General features: G+C 36.2%; 1 pseudogene; it reads right to left on the bottom strand.

Moving 5' to 3' along the window:
• Window positions 1-2,100: 2,100 nt before the first annotated feature.
• On the bottom strand, window positions 2,101-2,932 carry LOC113769921 (annotated as a pseudogene).
• Between the last annotated feature and the right edge of the window lie 16,141 nt (window positions 2,933-19,073).

Genomic DNA, 19,073 nt, shown 5'->3' with positions numbered 1-19,073 from the left:
TTTACTTGTCTGGGTAGAGCTAGTTAGATTTGCCAAAGCATCTACCACAGATATTGTTAATCTTAATGTCCGAGTAAAAGCGAAGTTTCTTTCCTTGAATCATACTCTTAATTTGGTGGAGAATGGTACTGACCTTCTAGGCGCAACGGATCCTCTATACCACACTCTGTCTCACATCCTATTCCACTTTTTCTAATCTTGCCAAGTGTCCCTTTATAAATCAAATCCTGAAGTAACCAAACTCGGACCATATTTAATTAGTTAACCGATTAATCGGGCAGAAAAACTTAATCTCTATAACCGGTTATCAACTAAAACAAAAACCCAATCACAAAATTAGAGATTAAACAAGGGAAAAAAAAACCATGAAACCCTGAGTCGTCATCTCCACCATACCCTTCGAAACAAAAGAATCAGATATCACTCCTTCTCAAAAGCATCTTTCGGGTGAAACTCATCATCTCATCAGATATCACTCACAATTCAACAGGTACAATACAAACACAAAAGCACAAAAAATTTTGAACAAAAAACATCTTAAGCAAATAGATCTTCAATCAACAGAGATTTAAAAAAAGAAATCCCGAAACTTAACGACTAAAACAAGACGAACCCATCAATCCCTTTGCATAAATTCTTTGAGTTGCCCACTGAGAAAAAGAGTAACTATTTGAAGGAAAATTCACCTACTCCCACTGTTCAGTTGAAGACTAGCTTTCGTTTAGCAGAAAAGGTTTTGGAGTGGCGATTTTCTTATGCATTGGTATTTCCCAGATGCTGAAAGTGTTAATCTCTGGCCTGCTGCGTCCAAGATAGTTCTTAATTTCATGGATCCTTTTTATTTTCTCAACGATTTACTGGATAAAATATGGGTAATTATTATTCAATGAAGAAGCAGAGAATCATCATGAATTTGGATTTCACAATGAACAGGTGGTGAGCGTCATTCAATTGCCCTTCCCGAAACACGCTGATGAGATGATGAGTTTCACCCGAAAGATGCTTTTGAGAAGGAGTGATATCTGATTCTTTTGTTTCGAAGGGTATGGTGGAGATGACGACTCAGGTTTCGTGGTTTTTTTCCCCTTGTTTAATCTCTAATTTTGTGATTGGGTTTTTATTTTAGTTGATAACCGATTATAGAGATTAAGTTTTTCTGCCCGATTAATCGGTTAACTAATTAAATATGGTCCAAGTTGGGTTGCTTCAGGATTTGGTTTATAAAGGGACACTTGGCAAGATTAGAAAGAGTGGGATAGGATGTGAGACAGAGTGTGGTATAGAGGATCCGTTGCGCCTTCTAGGGAACTATTGTCTTGCCCCTATCATTTGCACCAAAATCTTGGAACCTATGTCCACCCCCATCTGATAGTAACTTGATTGAGGCAAATGCTGCAGACACCATCTAAAAGTGCTAGACATTCAGCCTCTGCATTAGTTTTAAGGTTGAAGAAAATTGCAAGCCCTAATAATTTATTACCAAAATTGTCGAGTATAATCCCCACTTCTTCTAAAAGTCTTGGATTACCCAAAGAAGATCCATCTACATTCAGCTTTAGAGCATGAACTATTTATTGTTCATGTTATTTCTAGCACGATCTAAACTGGTTAACAAGGTAGGAACAGTTGATGTGCATAAGTCCTCCATTGAGTTCAATCTGAACGCAGTGTAAACTGATTACATCTCATAGAACTATAAAAGTCTTTTTTTTTTTACAACTTTTGGGTGCAATTGTTCTGCACACATTGTTTGTCGCCCCAAACCTAAAAATTTGTTTCAAGGCATGGTCATATAGACGAATGTTGACACAAACTTATATTTAAGTAACGAAAACAAACTAAATTTAGTGATTGAATTTAGTTTAATGCTTCTGCTTGAAATGTAAAAGCTGACAAATGAATGAAATCCCATAGCAAGTCGGTAATACTATAATAGCTCTCTTGTAATGTAGTAACTTTTATTTGCCTTCATTGTTCTCATTTCATACACTTCATCTCAGAATTCATTTTATTTGCTACATGATCTTCCACCACAATAATGATGCTCAATATCATTTTTAGTGGGGAAGTACTAAAGTGTGGTTGAAATGGTGAGATGATTTATGCAGGGAAACTTATCGTGCCAGTGCCACAACTCCCAGTTCGTAGAAATTGTGAAGGACAATCAATAATCGTCATCATGGTAATACTGAAACAAATTCCAATTTCTACCAAGACTGCAGTTTGCTGGGGAGGAGTCACGCACATCAAATCTGGCACGTGGTTACTGATAGCTCTGTAAATCGTAGAATTCACTGAACTTATGGTAGGATTGCTGCCGGGATGTATATTGCCCATGGCAAGATAGTTCAAAATATTATGTCCTTGACTTAGCTGAATAGTCCTGCTGAAGTATGTAGCTTGGGGATACACGTTTTCTGAGCACGTCCCATGCGTGTTCCATTCATGTCTCCAAAACGATTGAAACTTCGGCTGTCGAAAGGTTTGTACAGTTGGTGATGGTTTGTTGAGGTCTGGCCACCGTATATTTTTGTTGTTCGAATCCTGGAAATTCTGCTTACAAGAATGATCATTACATTAGTGAACCTGTGCAAGTGCATATTTCATGTTCAAGACATTTGAAAGACCTGTAGAAATTACCCGTAGTCGAGTATATTGAGAACCATTGCAACTTTGCAAAATTTTGGTGAAGTTGCCCGGCCAAAGACCATGGATTGTGAAAACAGTTGGCAGAGGGTTTCTTTGACATCTGTTTGGATTAGCTAGATTAACGTACAGTACAATAGCCTCTCGGCCATTGTTGCACAAAAGTAAGGTACTGAAAGCTTGAGTTGATTGTCAGGGGGCAAAGCATGAGAATCGGAAGGATAAGTTTAAACACTATGCCCATCATCCCAACGACAGTATAGCGATTAGCACATAAAAATTTTGGTTGTGGAGAGTGGAAGATTATATTTCTATTAGTGATAACTAAGCCTATTTATAGAACTGCTGATTAAATTTTACTCCATCTGTCCTGCTTTGATAGGTTTATTTTCCTTTTTCATTCTTCTAAGTTATAATCCACTATTCAATTGAAAAATGTAGTTAACTTATAATTTCTCTAAAATGCTCTTTTTTTAATGTAAGTTGTTACTGAGTATAACTTAACTTATTTAATGTAAACCTAAGTAGTCATATTCCATTTAATGTAAGGGAAATTTAGGAAGATAATAACCTAGATTTATTCTTCCAACAAAATTAGCTAACTTTTCTTAAATTGTGTGTTAAAAAAAAAAACAAACCTATAAAGTTCGAAAGCAGTAGTACTATATCTATTGATGTTATTGGTCCATAGGGTCATATTATTTGGGAGGGGTTTCTATGGCATAAATTGACAGGAGAAAGGAAAAAATATGCAAAAGAAAAACCATTAAACCATGTATCAACTATTTGCAAACACGTATTTGATACCCAAGAAATTTTAATGACTAATCCGCCATTCCATAAGACTGGAAAAATTGGTGATAGTTTGATAAATTGATTTCTATTGTTGAGTTGGGTAAGTAAAAGGTGTAATAGCATTTGTATTTTATTTAATTTTAAACATGCAACATTTTATGGTCAACATGTTCACTTTTTCTGTGGTCAAGTATACAACATGTGACTTGTTTGATTAAAATAAAAAGAAAAAAAATGGTACCATACATGAGCTATGTTGCTCATGTGCTAAGTTGCAAAGTCTGCTTTAGTGCCCAAGAACTTATAGGCTAGAGAATCAAACAATTTACAACTCGTGTAAATCATTCATATTCCTGTTGAGGTTTAGGCAATCTATTGCTAAAGGTTTGACATATTCATTCCGGTAAGTAGTATAGCTTCACTATAATATGATTTGATTACGGATTGATACTAGAATGTTAAACAAATATTTTGTTTTCTATTACTTTTTTATACGAAAAATGATAATGAGCTTTGTTGGACTAACTTGTGTAGCTTACAGTGACCTATGATCTAGGGATATGCCCTGATCTGTGGTGGTGATATGAACCGAACTTATCCAAATTTTACTTAAAAAAAAAAAAAGGCATACCATCTTGTTACAAAATCTCTTCAATATGTTATGTAATACTGCCTTCATTTTCCAGAGTTTCAAGCACGCTATTCATTTTTCAAAATAATTACTTTGATTTTCTAGTTAGAGTGATACAAAGTCACAACTTACATATATGCTATGACGTGTGTGGGGTATACATATACAATTAGTTCATTCATAATCAAGTTTTACATTTATAATTCCTAAATACCCCACAAGCTATTTTTTGCAAGTATACGAGTGGAGAACGAGTATAGGGTATTAAAGATCAAACCCACAGAGAATATTTTTAATTACCAGTGCTTTTCAAACGCTCAAAGTCACGTATTTGGCACGTGGCCGTTATGTAAAAACAATTTCTTAGTCAAAATTAACAGTCACATCAGCCTTCTCCATCCAAATTGAATATTTTTCTGTTTTTAGATTAAATGTGATGTGTGTCTAACTCAAAATTTAAGGATGAAAAGTGAATTTTTTCTATTTTAAACAAGCAACATTTTATGGTCAAGATGCTTACTTTTTCTTTGGCCAAGTATATAACACGTGGCTCGTTTGATAAAAATAAAAAGAAAAAAAAGGTATCATGCATGAGCCGTGTTGCTTATGTGCTGCGACAATGTTGCGGCAGACACAGGCACATGTTGAAAAGGAACTTAGTCCATAGTTTCCAAATTCCCTCGACAGAATCATAAAGAAGCACAAGTTGAAAGCTTTCACTCTTGAAAAAACTGTAGTCCAGCAGGACTCATACAGCTGACTCCAGAATGCTAAAAACCTAGGTTGAATATTAGTTTTTTTTGGAATTGAACTTAACATGCAAAATCCCTTTTCCGTTGTCCATACAATTTACTAAATTAAGTTACCTTTTTTTTAAGTGTACATGGGAGGGTTCAACTCTGGACCTCTCATACTCCCTTTCTTGGTATCATCCAACTCATTCCCCTATTAAATTAAGTTACTTGATTCTCCATTTTGCTTCATTTTGCCAGTTGCAAATTCTGGTTCCTAAAGTAATCCAAAGCAAATGTAAGGGATAAATATTTCATTCCATTGCTACAACTCCCATCTCTTTCAAAAACAAAAGGATCACCAGCAATAAGGACAGAATAATTGTATAATGAGAAACCAGGGGGAACTCATTCTTCTCCTCTTTAACTTTGATATAACAAGAATAAAGAAGGCTCAGAGATCAAACATGCACCTAGTAATAATCATAAAGCTCAAATTTCTAACATATGATTCGAAGAAAAAACTTATTGTAAAAGCTAAGACATGAAACCAAGAAAATGCGAGCAATAAAAAGCACATCTAATGAGCATGATTGTTCCAAGTCCTCATTTGATCTCCAGTTCAGTTCGTTCGATGACCGCATAGTTCACCAAAATCAACCAAACTTTCATGATAAATATCTGCTTGCAGAGTCGTTGGAAACCCATGAATGTTGTATTTTGTAAGACTTCCTTGATTATCACCTAGGACTGCACATGAAGCCAACTGTCCATTGCTCGTTTCCCAAAGCAGTTTATCAGTGTTCCATGAAGATAATGGGCCCTCGATCCTTGAGAGTGGTCCTATGGAAAACTTTTTATCCCAAGACTCCTGCACACCGAACTCCTTCATCGCCCATATATCAAAATATTTATCCGAAATTTGCGTCTCTGGATTAGCATAGCATATCATGGCAAGTGAATTGTCCAAGTCAATGAGTTTCTGCATGCCAAATTCTCCTCCTTCAAGGTCTACTGCTCCATCAGGGTATTGAATTTCTAGAAATTGCTCAATGCTCATGTCAAAAGAAAGGATCTTGAAGACAAAAGAATCAGTTAACAGTGTGCACCAATGGAAGCAGCCATTAAATTGAACAGAGAAGCGCGGGTTGTTATATACCATTTCCGGCAGGGAGACGTTTATATCGAGTTCTCTCCAAGAATTAGTACTGAGACTGTATATTTCAGCTCTGTAGGAATAAAGGAGAAATTTCCAATTTGATGATGAATTTTAAAAAGTTTCTGCAAAATGAGTGTTTTAAGTGTAGACTTCCGTCAAGGGGTCTTCGCATTTGTAAAATGCGAACTGAATGCATTCGCATTTGACAAATGTGATGTCCCCTTGAATTTTCAATCCAAAAAAGGGGAAAAAAAAGAGAGTTACTTCAGACCTCGCATTTGCCAAATGCGAGGTCAAGTAACCTCGCATTTGTCAGCCGCGAGGTCATGGAACTCGCATTTAACCTATGCGAGGCAGGGAGCCATTTATATTTCAATCCAAGGCTCTTGCGTTTCTTTTCTTTTCTTTTCTTTTTTGCAAAATTAAGCAAGCTATTTTTTTTAGAGTGTGAATTTTGTTTTTTGTTTTGTAAAATTATGGAGGACGAATTTGTAGGTTATTAAGTGATTGCCAAAAAAAAATCCATTAATCTTGAATTTCACGTTAAAACCATACTGAATGATAATTGATATAATCAAGAGTAAATCATTATTTTAGCATTTATGTAATGTTTAAAGAAGATATTAACTAAGCACTAATATTACTTAATTGGACAGATGCTTCCACATACTTCAGTAATTCAACAAAATTGGCACCCCAAATGCCATATCATCCTCAATATCGCATAAAATACGACTAATAATCACTGAAGAAGTCATTGCTTTTCTTATCAATCTTCACTAAATTGTTTTCTTTTTCCACGGTTAAACAGAAAGGGACATTCTCTCTCTCTCTCTCTCTCTGCTTTTTTTTTTTTAATGGCAAACTCCATTCATAGATGAGGGATGCTAACCTTTTATTTTATTAAACCATAAAGTAAATAAACATTACAAGAGTTTGGAATGAGCATACGTGACCTGAATATAATCATGACAACTACTACGAAATGGCTAGCTAAAAAGAATCTATGTAAACACATATGTACCATCTAATAGCACGCTTTCTGAAAGAAGTCATCTATGCTCTATCTAAAGAAAATGATCATCGAGCTAGAGCTAGAAGAGAGTCCACGGAAGTGTGTATCAGCTATGACAAGATTTCTTTTTTACGTAAAAAGGGATTTTATTGAATAGAACATGAATGTACACAAGAGCAGAGGAATCTGCTACACAAAAGTACTTCTACAACCAATTAAGCTATACAATAATACTACTACAATGAACTAGACTCCAATTGAGCAGACTATAGAGCCTCTTGTGCATGAATAGTTTTGGCAGAGATATCCCAGAATTCTTTCTTATTTAACTCTTTTAATGCCTTCTTTACCTCTTTCAGTTTCAAACAGAAAGTCCTCATAGGGTCACCTTGAAATTCAGTACGCCATGCCTTATGAAGTAGCTGAGGGAAATCATTGTGAGACATCCAAAATCCATGAAATTTGAAAGGCTTAGCTATGAGAAGCCCTCTTAGATAAATGATCCGTGACATGATTAGCTCCCGGAAACATTGTGAAATTGATATAAATGCTTGGGAGAGTTGCCGTAGCTCCTCCATCTCCAACAATATGGATATGACAACTTGCTAAGCAGAGTGTTAACCAAAGCGAGTCAAGCTGTATATGGAACCTGTTATAAGTTCTGTTCAAACATTGATGTACACAAAACAACACAGCCTTGATCAATTTCCTGATATATGTACAGGAAGTGATCAGCTCAATTATCTCAAAAACCAACATAAACTTCCACCTACAAGCCTTGTGAAATTTCTGATCAAGTTAATATGTTTCTAGATGCTTATCCAACCATAAATTCCATTATAAGGAAAAGTCAAACACTTTAAGCATACAATTTACAATCACTTGCTTCAAACACCAGAAAATTCATGACAGCTATAAGAAATAAACTCTTCAATTTGGTTCAAGAATTTTGGATTGGATTGGCGTCCATGATGTACCAAGATCATTTTAACCCCTGTTGCTAAGGTAACATAAAGCAAGGCATTCTGCAATAATTTAACTAGGTGGCAGAACTAAAAGGCTAACTACGCAAGTGAGACCGAAAATGAATAGAATGCTAAGAAGTCCAAGAGGTTAAGTTCGTTTCTAGCATATTCTCCATATGGCAAGAAGTCCTAGAGGTTAAGTTGGTTTCTAGAATATTCTCCATATGCCATCATCAAGAACTAGAAATTATGCCATTGTTTCTTTTGCTTTTTAGAAACTAATATGCCATTGTCAAACTCAAACTTCATGGCATTAGAATTTCTTCAAAAAAGTGACCCTTATACAGGTTGTATGCCCCAATCCCCAACTCTTGCTTCTACCAAGCTAGCAATTTTTTCCATGGTTGATTGTATGAACAGATTTAAAAAATAAAAATAAAAACAGAGGAGTTGTACAGTCCGGAATGGGTATATTCATTCTAGCTCCTCAACCAAGAAAAATTCACAGTTGCCCTCACAATTAACTAAGATTGGGATCAAAACTTCCATGCATTCATAAGCCTACATGCAAGTACAAAATATTTAGATTCTTCAAAATCTAATCATATTATGATGGACCCTATGATCAGATTTAGGATGGAAGAAGGTTGATGTTGCAGAAAGAAAGACCACTGTGCCAGCAGTGTGTCTTGAAATAGCAAATGGACTGGGTACCTCAAGGTTTCTATTCAGGCAAAACAGTTATTTAGGTGTATTACCTAAGCGAGCCTCATTATGCAAATGTTGATGATCTAGAATTGTTAACAGTGATAACTCAGAATTGTAAGACTAGATATATGGTGCAAGGACCTACAGGTTGCATCTCAAAACTATACATAGTTTCTCAATAACAAGCAAAACTTCAAAACAAGTAGCTAATACATACCACTACTTAAAAAGGTAAAACAAATTGCATCGTTTAATAGTAAGTAGCTAATAGCAGTTTTTTTTTTTTTTTTTGTTGTGAGGGGGTTACAAAAGCATGAACTAGAACCTGAAAACCTTACTGGTCTGGTAGCATTACAACCCATCAAGGTACTGAAGAAACAGCAATACAACAAAACTAAAAGATGGACAACTTAACTTAGCCACTAGAATGCCACAAACAGACGATTCACTAAGAGAATCCTAATTGATTCAGCATATTTTAAGCATTAACCGTATATTAAGCTGCCAGCTAGTAAACTTTCAAAATTGCCAAGTTATAAATAGCAATGCCAATACCGTGGATGCTAATCACGAAATCCAACATACGGGTATCATGCAAAAATGCCAAATGGCTGGTCACATGAACACTAGAACCAAGTCAAAGTTATCGGTAACTCAAAAGAAAATGATGCAGGACTAGCTGTGAAGTTATATGCAAATACCACTAATTTTATCTACACCTGTCTCTGTGGTTTTCTTTCTGTATTTACGTTTACTCTGGCTCTGGGGTGCAGTGGGTCATTTGACCCAAGGATTTCCCCTCCCAGAAGATATTTCCTCAGACTCGACAGAAAAAAATGGAAAAAGCAGCACAACCCACATGATATTTACATGCAAATTGACATCAAATCTGAACTTTACATCGGATTAAAGTATTAAATAAATATAAAACGCATAAAAATCAGACTTTGCAACAAAAGTTCATACCTTTTATGCTGTTTGTGAGCTACAGAGCACAGCCACGAATTTGAAAGCCATTTGCGAAGGGAAAAGAAAATGTGCAGCGCAAAGGGTCACAAAATTGGTTGGGGATGACTGCTGAGGCAGAAATGGCAGCTGGTTGGCGTGCAAATGGCGTCTGGTGGAAGCTCAACAATGGCGGACAACAACCGACGAGAAAGAAAGAGATTGAGGGATTTTGGGCAATTTCCTCTTGGAAGCTTGGACTGGTGTCTAGCTAAGCAAAAGACGAGAGAGTGAGCTGGATGTGCAAAGTTTCGTTCCAATTTCTGCCCCTCTGCTTATGGATTTGAATGCCGAATGTTTGATGTAAAGAACGGAGCTCTGTTTTTGGGTTTAGGTGAAAGAGACTGAGAAATGCGAGGTACCTTTTTAAAAAAAAAAAATGTATCCTAGCTCGCATTCGCGGAATGCGCAAGCTAAGTAAGTTCGCATTCAACAAATGTTAACAACCTCATTTTAGAAACGCCTTCAACAATAGTCTTGCAAAAACTCTTTTTTTTTCATCATAATTCAAGAATTTACTCAGGAATAAAGATCACCATTTTATTTGCGAGCTGCAATTTTTGTAAGAGTGATGATCGTGTAATCGTCACTAATTGCATCAAACCCAAACCCCAAATCAGCCAGCCGGCGTTGATACCCTTGTGGGCAATGTAAGGGACAATCCGGCCGTGTAAGAAACTCGCGAGTTGTAGGATTACACAAACAAATATCATAAGAATCATAACTTCTAAGACAAATTATGCCATGGCATGTGCTCACCAAATGCATATTGTAGTGCAACGAATCTTCTGTCCCACATCCTGCAGAGATAAAGATTCATCTTTTGAATGGAATGATAACACAGTTTTTCTCTCGTCCTTGATGAAACACTTCACCAAGTTGACATCTTCCTGATTACCGCTTTTGGCTTGGCTGACATGCAAATCAGCGAAATCGAGGCTTTTGATCAAAGAGCACCAAGATTTGCTAACGTATTTGAATCGAAACAAACATTTCACGGGTAATCTTACCAAGATCTGCATCAAGACATCCTCTGGAAGAACATCCATTTGTCTAGTTGTTTGGTCAATAGATTGATAGCAGATGAGCATAAAAATAAAAATAAGGCTGCGAAGATAAGGGTTCATCAAGAGGTCTCCTCATTTGCAGTTTTCATCAAGGCTGTCCTTTCTTTAGTGTGATCGTTTCTCACCAGAAGTAGTGAGAAGATTTATTGACTGGATTGCTAGTTACCCACTTGGGTCAAGGCCTCCCCTTGCAGCTTTCAGGGCTCTCCTTGCCTTAGTGGGATCATTTTCTTGCAACTCGTGAGAAGTAGCGAGAAGATTTATTGAATGGATTGCTACTTGTTCACTCTATGATTAATTGGGAATATGTGCAGTTTGTGAAGTGATCAACTAACCTAACATTCCTATTAATATCTATATGTTCTTGAGTACAAAGGATAAGCAAGCCAAATCAAAGTTTTAGTAAATTGTAATAAAACCAAAAAGAAAAAAAAAAGAGATTTAATAAATCATTAAATGGTACAATGGACACTTTGTCCAAAATCCCATAATCGAATGATGTGTTTAGATACAAAAGTTATCTTAAATATTATTTTATTTGCATTACAAAATACATTTTTCAACCAATTTTTTTATATTTTCAATTTATTTTTATCTCATATGTATCAATCACAAAAAGTGTTGCACTAAAATATGGGTGAACTGGATTTTTATGAAGTATACTTATACAACAAATCTAATTACATAGAAGGATCGGCATGGTCGAGAGTTTCTAATACCCGGAATGTGATAAAGCATGTCAACAATTATGAACCAAATCAAGGATTACTGAAGAAGAACCAACAAGTTGTGATTTGGACAGAGATGATTGAAGATAAACTATTTGATCTATTGGAAAATAATAATAGTTTTTCCCTACTAGATCATGAAGAAGTTGCTAGATTAATGGAACCAATCAATTTGTAGAACTTTCAAAATCGAAATTATTCTATAGACGCTATATTTATGCTTGTTCGAAATGCGAATTATAATATTCATTCTTAAAAGAATGGGAATGAAAAACAAGACGTACTCTTCGTCAAAATATGGACAAATAGAACTTTGCTACGTAGCTTTGCTAAATTTCGTAACTTTGCTAAATTTGGTAGGTGAGACAAATTCTACCTTTTCTATAATATAGCACTTTTAAATTTCTATTTGGTGTATTCTTTTGCATGAAATAACCTCTGTTTATTAACTGTCTGTTTTCTATTTGGTTTGTGTCTTGAAATCTTTTACTCCACAATGTAGCTAATTATTATAATCTTTCTCTGTATCACATTTGTAGCTATTGAAGAAGAGATCTGCCGTAAAAATTTCAAAAAATGCATCCTATTCAGAGCAGTTTCGACAATCACTTGTTCAGGTAATTTATTTAATTAAGCAAAGCTAGAATCGAGATACTGCTATTAAGTTTGCCCTTGGTGGAGGGGGATATGGATTTAGTCAGCTCGTTTTTATGTTGCTTGCATTCAAATGATCTCGTTCACTGTATCTCTTGTACTTGAAGCTTGACCCACAATTGTGCAGCATGATATCTATGCACCCTTTGCTTGCTTTAATTTGTGCATCAAATTGATGGTGTTTAGATGTCAAATGTTTTTAGAGATCATTAATTTGTAGGAGTATAATTTAGAAGAAAGAGCATTTTTTGTGCTTGTTTGTTGCCTTGTTTCTGATTTGATGCCTCTAGGGAAATTCTATTCACGAAAATCTCAATTCACAATTGGATGACATGCTGTGCTTTGCTTTAGTGCGAAACTATGCCATGTAATTTGCCTCATCAGTTCTAATAGGAAATGCTGGTGAATTGCAATTGAGACTCATAAAGGGATGATTTCAGAAACCTCCTCTCAAGTATTGGACGGTTTTACTTAGCAACCTTGTAATATCAAATATTACACTGACCTATCTTCATAGTGTTATAATTGAAGGGAAATTTAAAACCACATAGATAATTACTATATAACCTTCTAACACTTTCTATTAACTTTCAACCCCACCAAAATAGAGAGAGAGAGAGAGAGAGAGAGGAATAACACCTCAACCGAACTACAACTACTCCCAAACCACTGCTTTCTAACTTTCTAATAACAAATAGGGGTGCAAAAGAATCGAAATTAATCGAGTAGCTCGCGAGTTTGCTCAGTCAAAACTCGAGCTCGAACTCACATTGATCGAGTTTGAACAGATCGAGCTACTTGATGAGTCGAGCTTGAGGTTAATATATGAAGCTTGAAACCTTGTCGAGCTTAACCGAGCTTAATCGAGTTACACATATATATGTTTTTTCTATTTTTTTTATTTATTACTATGAAATGTCTATTTTATCCCTTGGTTAAAATTTCTAAAATATAAATTTATATTTCTTAAACTCAATTAGATTCGATTGGGCTCGATAAGCATGAGTTCGAGTTCGAGTTCGAGTATTGCAAAATAAAATTGATTTTGAGTTAGAGCTTAACTTTCAAGATTTCAACCTCTGAGTTCGAGTCCAAATATTTTAACTTGAGTCGAGCTCGAGTACTCAACTCGACTCGACTCGTTGCAGCCGTAATTACAAAGCCTCTGGAAAAAGTTCAATCTCACCAATTCAATTGCACTGTCGTCTCATCTGAAGCCAACTTTCCCAGCCCCTTAAATCCGGACCACTGACGTCACTGCACTTCCAATTTTCCTCCTCCTTGTGAACTGCAGGCTCTTTACCTCTATTGACTATTTTCTTAAGATAATTTGCAAAACGATGTGAATTGAATAATTCTGTGCTTTTAGAGCCTGACAGATTGTTTGTTTGGTTGACGAACAGGTCAAATCAATTTTGTGGGAAGCAACTGACTTGGCTTTTAGAGCCTGACTATTTTCTTTATGTTTGGCATTTAGGGAGGAGTGTTACAGTGCAACAGAAGGCCAATAGTTGAGGATGGGTAATGGCTAGGCACAGTTTGTGGCCAATGAAGAGTTGGATCTTGGGATTTGGATGGTTAGGAGAGGAAGACTGGTGAAGATTGAATGTGGAACATTGGTGGGAAGGGGTGGTGATTAGCTGGAGGTAGGGGGAGAGATATAGGTCAGGGAGTTTTTTTTTCCTTTACTTTTTTTGTTTCTGATTTTGATAGAGATGAGGAAAGGGTGTTTTAGGATCTTCAGTGGGAATTTTGTGCTTTCGCCCTATTTTGATCAGCAGATTTTAGGTTCTGTCACGTTAACAGTGAAAATAAGGAGGTCAGTGTGATATTTGAACCCACAGTGGTGCTAAGGAAAGTTGTCTGAAACCTCTGGATAGGTTTCTGAATTATCCTAACCAAAATTGGGTTTTGAACAATAAGAAAGACTCCTGAATTTTTGGTCTATCATAAGAGGCTAGAACTTTGGGAACAGGGTGTAACCTAATCTTGAATGTTCTTTGTGATCTTAGAGAGAAAGAATAACTGAATGTACTCAGCCTGTATTTGCTGTAAACCTTGATTACTTGTTCCTCTACCATTGTCCATTTCTCTACTTAGCACAGGAAAAATTCCCATTTGAGATCTTTAATTTTCAAATGATCTGTTTGGCTTTAAATATCGTATCTGCACATAATGTCGACAGGTAGATGTGTGCTTATTTCTTTTGATACTTGTAGGTGCTTTTTGGTTTTTTTTTTTTTGGTTCGAGGTTGAGAACACATTAGTTTAGAACTTTTGTCGAGTAAAAACTGTAAAGCGTCATGCTGAAAAAGCATTACATGGAAAATCCTTGGCATAGTGGGTGATGTATATTAAAGCCTCACTAGAATGTCCATTTGGTCTCAATTGATTTAACTATAATACCAAAGTCTACTATCAAGATCGACACAGGCCCATTAGTTACTTTTCCATTTGCCTAAGTACACTTTGGATTCCGGTGGTTTATACCAGTGCCATTGATCAAGCCAAATACTTGATACTTACTGTTATGACTAGTGTTGTATATGATGTAACCTATGGAAATGCTTCATAGTAATGTATATTCAACTGGTGGTGAGGATGATTTAAACCTCATGCAGGAGTATTAGTTTTCACTATGATTTAGGCTCAAGCAATAGTTGTCTACGAATTGTTCTAAAAGCTGTTGCATGTGTGCTATGCATGTGCTTGATGAACGTTCTCTTGTCTTTTGGCAATAAGCGGAATCATAGTGTTTTGCAGCTCTATAAACAGTCTTTTAGTGTACTCTGGCAGGAGTTTTCCTCGTTTTCATGACTTAGATCATTATCAAACTTCAGAGCTCTTGCGTAGTGTTCTATTGCTGCGAAATGTGTGGGAAAGTGAGTTAAAGTTGGTTACTTTTCCTTTGTGCATTTCATTTGCAAGACAAATCTTCAAGTGTTTCCCCCCACTTTCCTGCATTCTGTGTCCTGCAAAATATGCAGGATTTTGCAGGAAAAATATCAGTGATACATTAATATCCTCAATAATGTACCACTACATATTTTCTCTGAAATTTTTGTCAAACGAACATGCATCAGAAATGAATTTCTCTCCTTTATCTCTCTCTCCTGCACTTGACATTCCCACGCAGGTCCATTTGCTTGCCCTAGAAGCTATTCTTGTACTTGACTACTGTATTTACTCATCAATCTTCATGGTTAATGCTGTGTTTTGCACCAAAATCTCACAGCATAAGGACACAAAGGGCTCATTGTGAGGGTCATTTTTGTACAAACAATTTCCTTGTCACAGATTTGTCTCGGACTAATCTTCCATGATAATTCCTTATTCTGATTGATGTGAATCCTAGCATTGTTTCCATCCTCGCAAACAGCCATGAATTGATTCAGCTGTAGGCTAATTGATGTTCTAACATAGAATTCTTTCTTGGATTTTCTTGGGATGTTGTTATTGAAAAGCTGGGTAACTAACTAAAATGGGTTGGTTTTAATGCCTTTTTTTTTGTTTTGGGGGGGGGGGGTGATAGGTCATAATTTGTTGCTAAATTTATAACTATTTTCCCCTTGATTTTAAACAAATATTGTTTTAATTGTCGGATTCTACTTATATTTGGTATTTTGTGCTTATTTCAAGAGCGTGAATGAAAAGTGCTTAAATGAAGATTTTCTAATGAAAAACATCTAATGGTTGCACATGGACGCGCCTAAACTCACTGCACAAAGCCGGAAAGTCGGGATTGATATTGGGCAGTCTCCCAATCCGAATCAACTTCCTAATTTGTTAGCTATCAGGACTTTCCTTCTTTCGAGGGATCATTCTCAAGGAAAAGAAAAGCTGGAGGAAATTGATTTGTAATAAGAATCTTTTTAGGAGTTGGATTGGTATTAGGAAACCAATCAATTAGGTAATTGAGCCAAGTCAAATTTGGCAGACATCATCTTTTGGCTTGGGACGAAAAAAGCATTTTTGCTCTTGTCTTTACTTTTCCCTTGGACCGATTTTTGGAGAAGACAATTGTAAGCTTCTGGCATATGCATTTTCACGTGGCTTGTTCTCCATTAATGGAGAACTAATTTAGTATTTCTAGTCAAGGGGACAACTGAAGATTTGATTCAACAATAACTATGAGATCTAAATTATTTTAATTATTTATTTCATTCATTGATATTTGTATGTTTCCTATTCTTAGTGGCTGTGACTATCATGTATGATTGGATAGTTGCACAATATTTAATTATTCATGTAGTCTATTTGCTGATTGGAGGTAGTTGAATTCGTAATTGTTTGATTACTCTCATCTCGGTAGCAACTGGCATAATTGGGTTAGTGTCGGGGAAACATACAATATAATTTAAATAAACCCCCGTAGCATGTTTATTGTCAGATCGTATCGACAGTTAAAAACCTGCTTATTAATAAATGTTGTAATTATATTTGTAGCAATGATCAGTTACATGAACCATCTCTGAAGTGTATCCTTGGCTAAAGTTTTCTCATTATTTCTCTTTTAATTATTTTTCGCAGTCGATTAATTTAGTTAATAATTCATTAGCTTTTAATTCTCAAAACCCCCATTTATCCTTGACTTGAAAAGGAGTAAATTTTTTTCAGTTCCTGAGGATACGACCCTACTTGTTCTATATACAAATTAACAAATTCTCATGAATAAATTCTGGTATATCGGATCTAGCAAACTCTTCGGAGTTAGGGTGAATCTAGTAACTCATTACACATCTAGAGTCCCTGCTCCAGTACTAGAATTGACTTGGAACCGCTTTTGTTGGCAATTTAGGATTAACATTATTATTATTGCACAGGTTTGACACCTGTCAATTTTTAGCACCGTTGTCGGGGACTGATGCCTAATTAATTTGTTTCTTTTTCAGTTCATCTTGTTTTCTTTCTTTTTTTTCTCTTATTTTTTATATATAGTTTATGGCTGCTAACATTCCGTATTTTGGTGATAGACTGGATTTGATTTGTGGAAGGGGTTATGAGCCTCATGTTTTTTCTAATGATCAATTGGCTGTTGCAAATTGTGGAAGTTATTTTGCCTCAAATCATTCAACCGACATATACCCCGCATTTCAAGATGGCCTAAGTGCTCCAATTGATACTTTTGGAGATTTTCTACCTCAATATCAAGCGTGGTATGACCCTTATTTAAACGGGTATGATCAAGGATGGTGGGATATTTCCAATCTTAATTATTCAAAAGGGCCAATGGATTTTCAATAGCAAGAGTCTCAACAACCATCATCTATGTCAGCTATGTCTCTTGAAAAAATGATTGAATCACTAGATTCTAACACATATCGGTTTCATTAGGAGACAAGCGAGCATTCATAACCTAGCAGATCAAGTGAATCAATTGACATTTAGGATAATGCAATTGACTTCTCCAACTTATGAAGAATAGACCAACGTCGATCTTAAAGAAGATAAGAGTGTAATTATCCTGATAAATGATTTGGAACTGCAAGAGTCTCAAAAAGAAGGATCTAAAGATGCAGTTGAAAAGAGAATTGAAGTGCAAGAAATGGGGTCCCAATATCAAATTGTTCAAGTGAATGAATCCGGTGAACAATCTCCAACTGCGGTGACATCTCCTCCATTCTTTAATCAATATTCTCCTGATTCTTGTTCTTTAATGCTAGTTAGTGAGATTGATTTTATTACATCAGATGATTTTGAGTTTCATGACAGGAATAAATTAAGAGTTACGATGACAAAATATCTCGAACCAGTAAGTGCTCGTGATGGAGGAGTGAGTGAAGAATTAAGGTCATTACTTGTTTGTTTGGCGCCATCTACTAATCCATGGAAGACTGTACCTCGTGTATTCAATGATTACTCTATTTACGAGAGATATTAGGACTACATAAAATATAAAATGATACGGTCCTCGATCAACTTGTTTCGAGACACGTAGCACGTTTGTCCAACGATCTAGCGAGGTTGTCCAACGCTTGGATGGCGGAACCTAGAATCAAACGGACGACACGATTTGATTATAGGCGGTAGAACGACGACTCCACAGAGGTGATTACTCTAATGGATAGGTCGGTAGAACAATTTAGGACAAGACGCAAGATTACTCACAACCCTTGCCAGAGCAAGTAAAGGCTCGAATTCTCTCTCAAGAAGAAGAATTGAAAATAACAAACTTTATTAATAAAACGTCTTCCCTTTATGCTTACAAAGCAAGCCTTTATATAGGCAAAACTAATGGAACCCTAATAAACTAGATAAGGAAGGTCGGTCACTCCTTGGACAAGGTGGGCCGGCCCATGACTCAAATAAACTAATCTAATCCAACTCTAAACAATTGAACCTAACACTAAGGCCTAGGAACTAGTCAACCAACCCTTCATGGACTCTCTTCGTGGGCTTGGATCATCATGTAGACAACTTGATTATCATTCTTCAAGCCTTCAATGTCTCTATGAAAGCCTTGAGTCAAGGCCGCCATCCGTGCACACATCAGTCCCCTCTACTTGAGAAGAATTTGTCCTCAAATCTGGATGGAAATTGATGATACTACAAGAGTTGGTAGTATGAACGCCAGATCTAATGCCACCACATATTGGCCCTCTTAGACTGAATGATACTTGCACACGTCATGATTACTATGATTCGGTGCTCATGTCCAGCCAAGAAAAACTCATGGCTTTACTCCAATGGCTCCTCGATCAACTTGTTTCGAGACACGTAACACGTTTGTCCAAAGATCTAGCGAGATTGTCCAACGCTTGGATTGCGAAAATCTAGAATCAAACGGACGACACGATTTGATTGTAGGCGGTAGAACGACGACTCCAATCGAGGTGGTTACTCAAGTGGATAGGTCAGTAGAACAATCATGGACAAGACGCAAGATTGCTCAATAACCCTTGCCAAAGCAAGTAGAAGGCTCGAATCTCTCTTAACAGGAAGAAACGAAAATAATCAAACTTTATTGAT

The sequence above is a fragment of the Coffea eugenioides genome, chromosome 5 (genome assembly GCF_003713205.1).
Source record: "Coffea eugenioides isolate CCC68of chromosome 5, Ceug_1.0, whole genome shotgun sequence".
Taxonomy (NCBI): domain Eukaryota; kingdom Viridiplantae; phylum Streptophyta; class Magnoliopsida; order Gentianales; family Rubiaceae; genus Coffea; species Coffea eugenioides.
The sequence above is the reverse complement of the archived record's forward strand: the minus strand, read 5'-3'. Positions and strand labels throughout refer to the sequence as shown.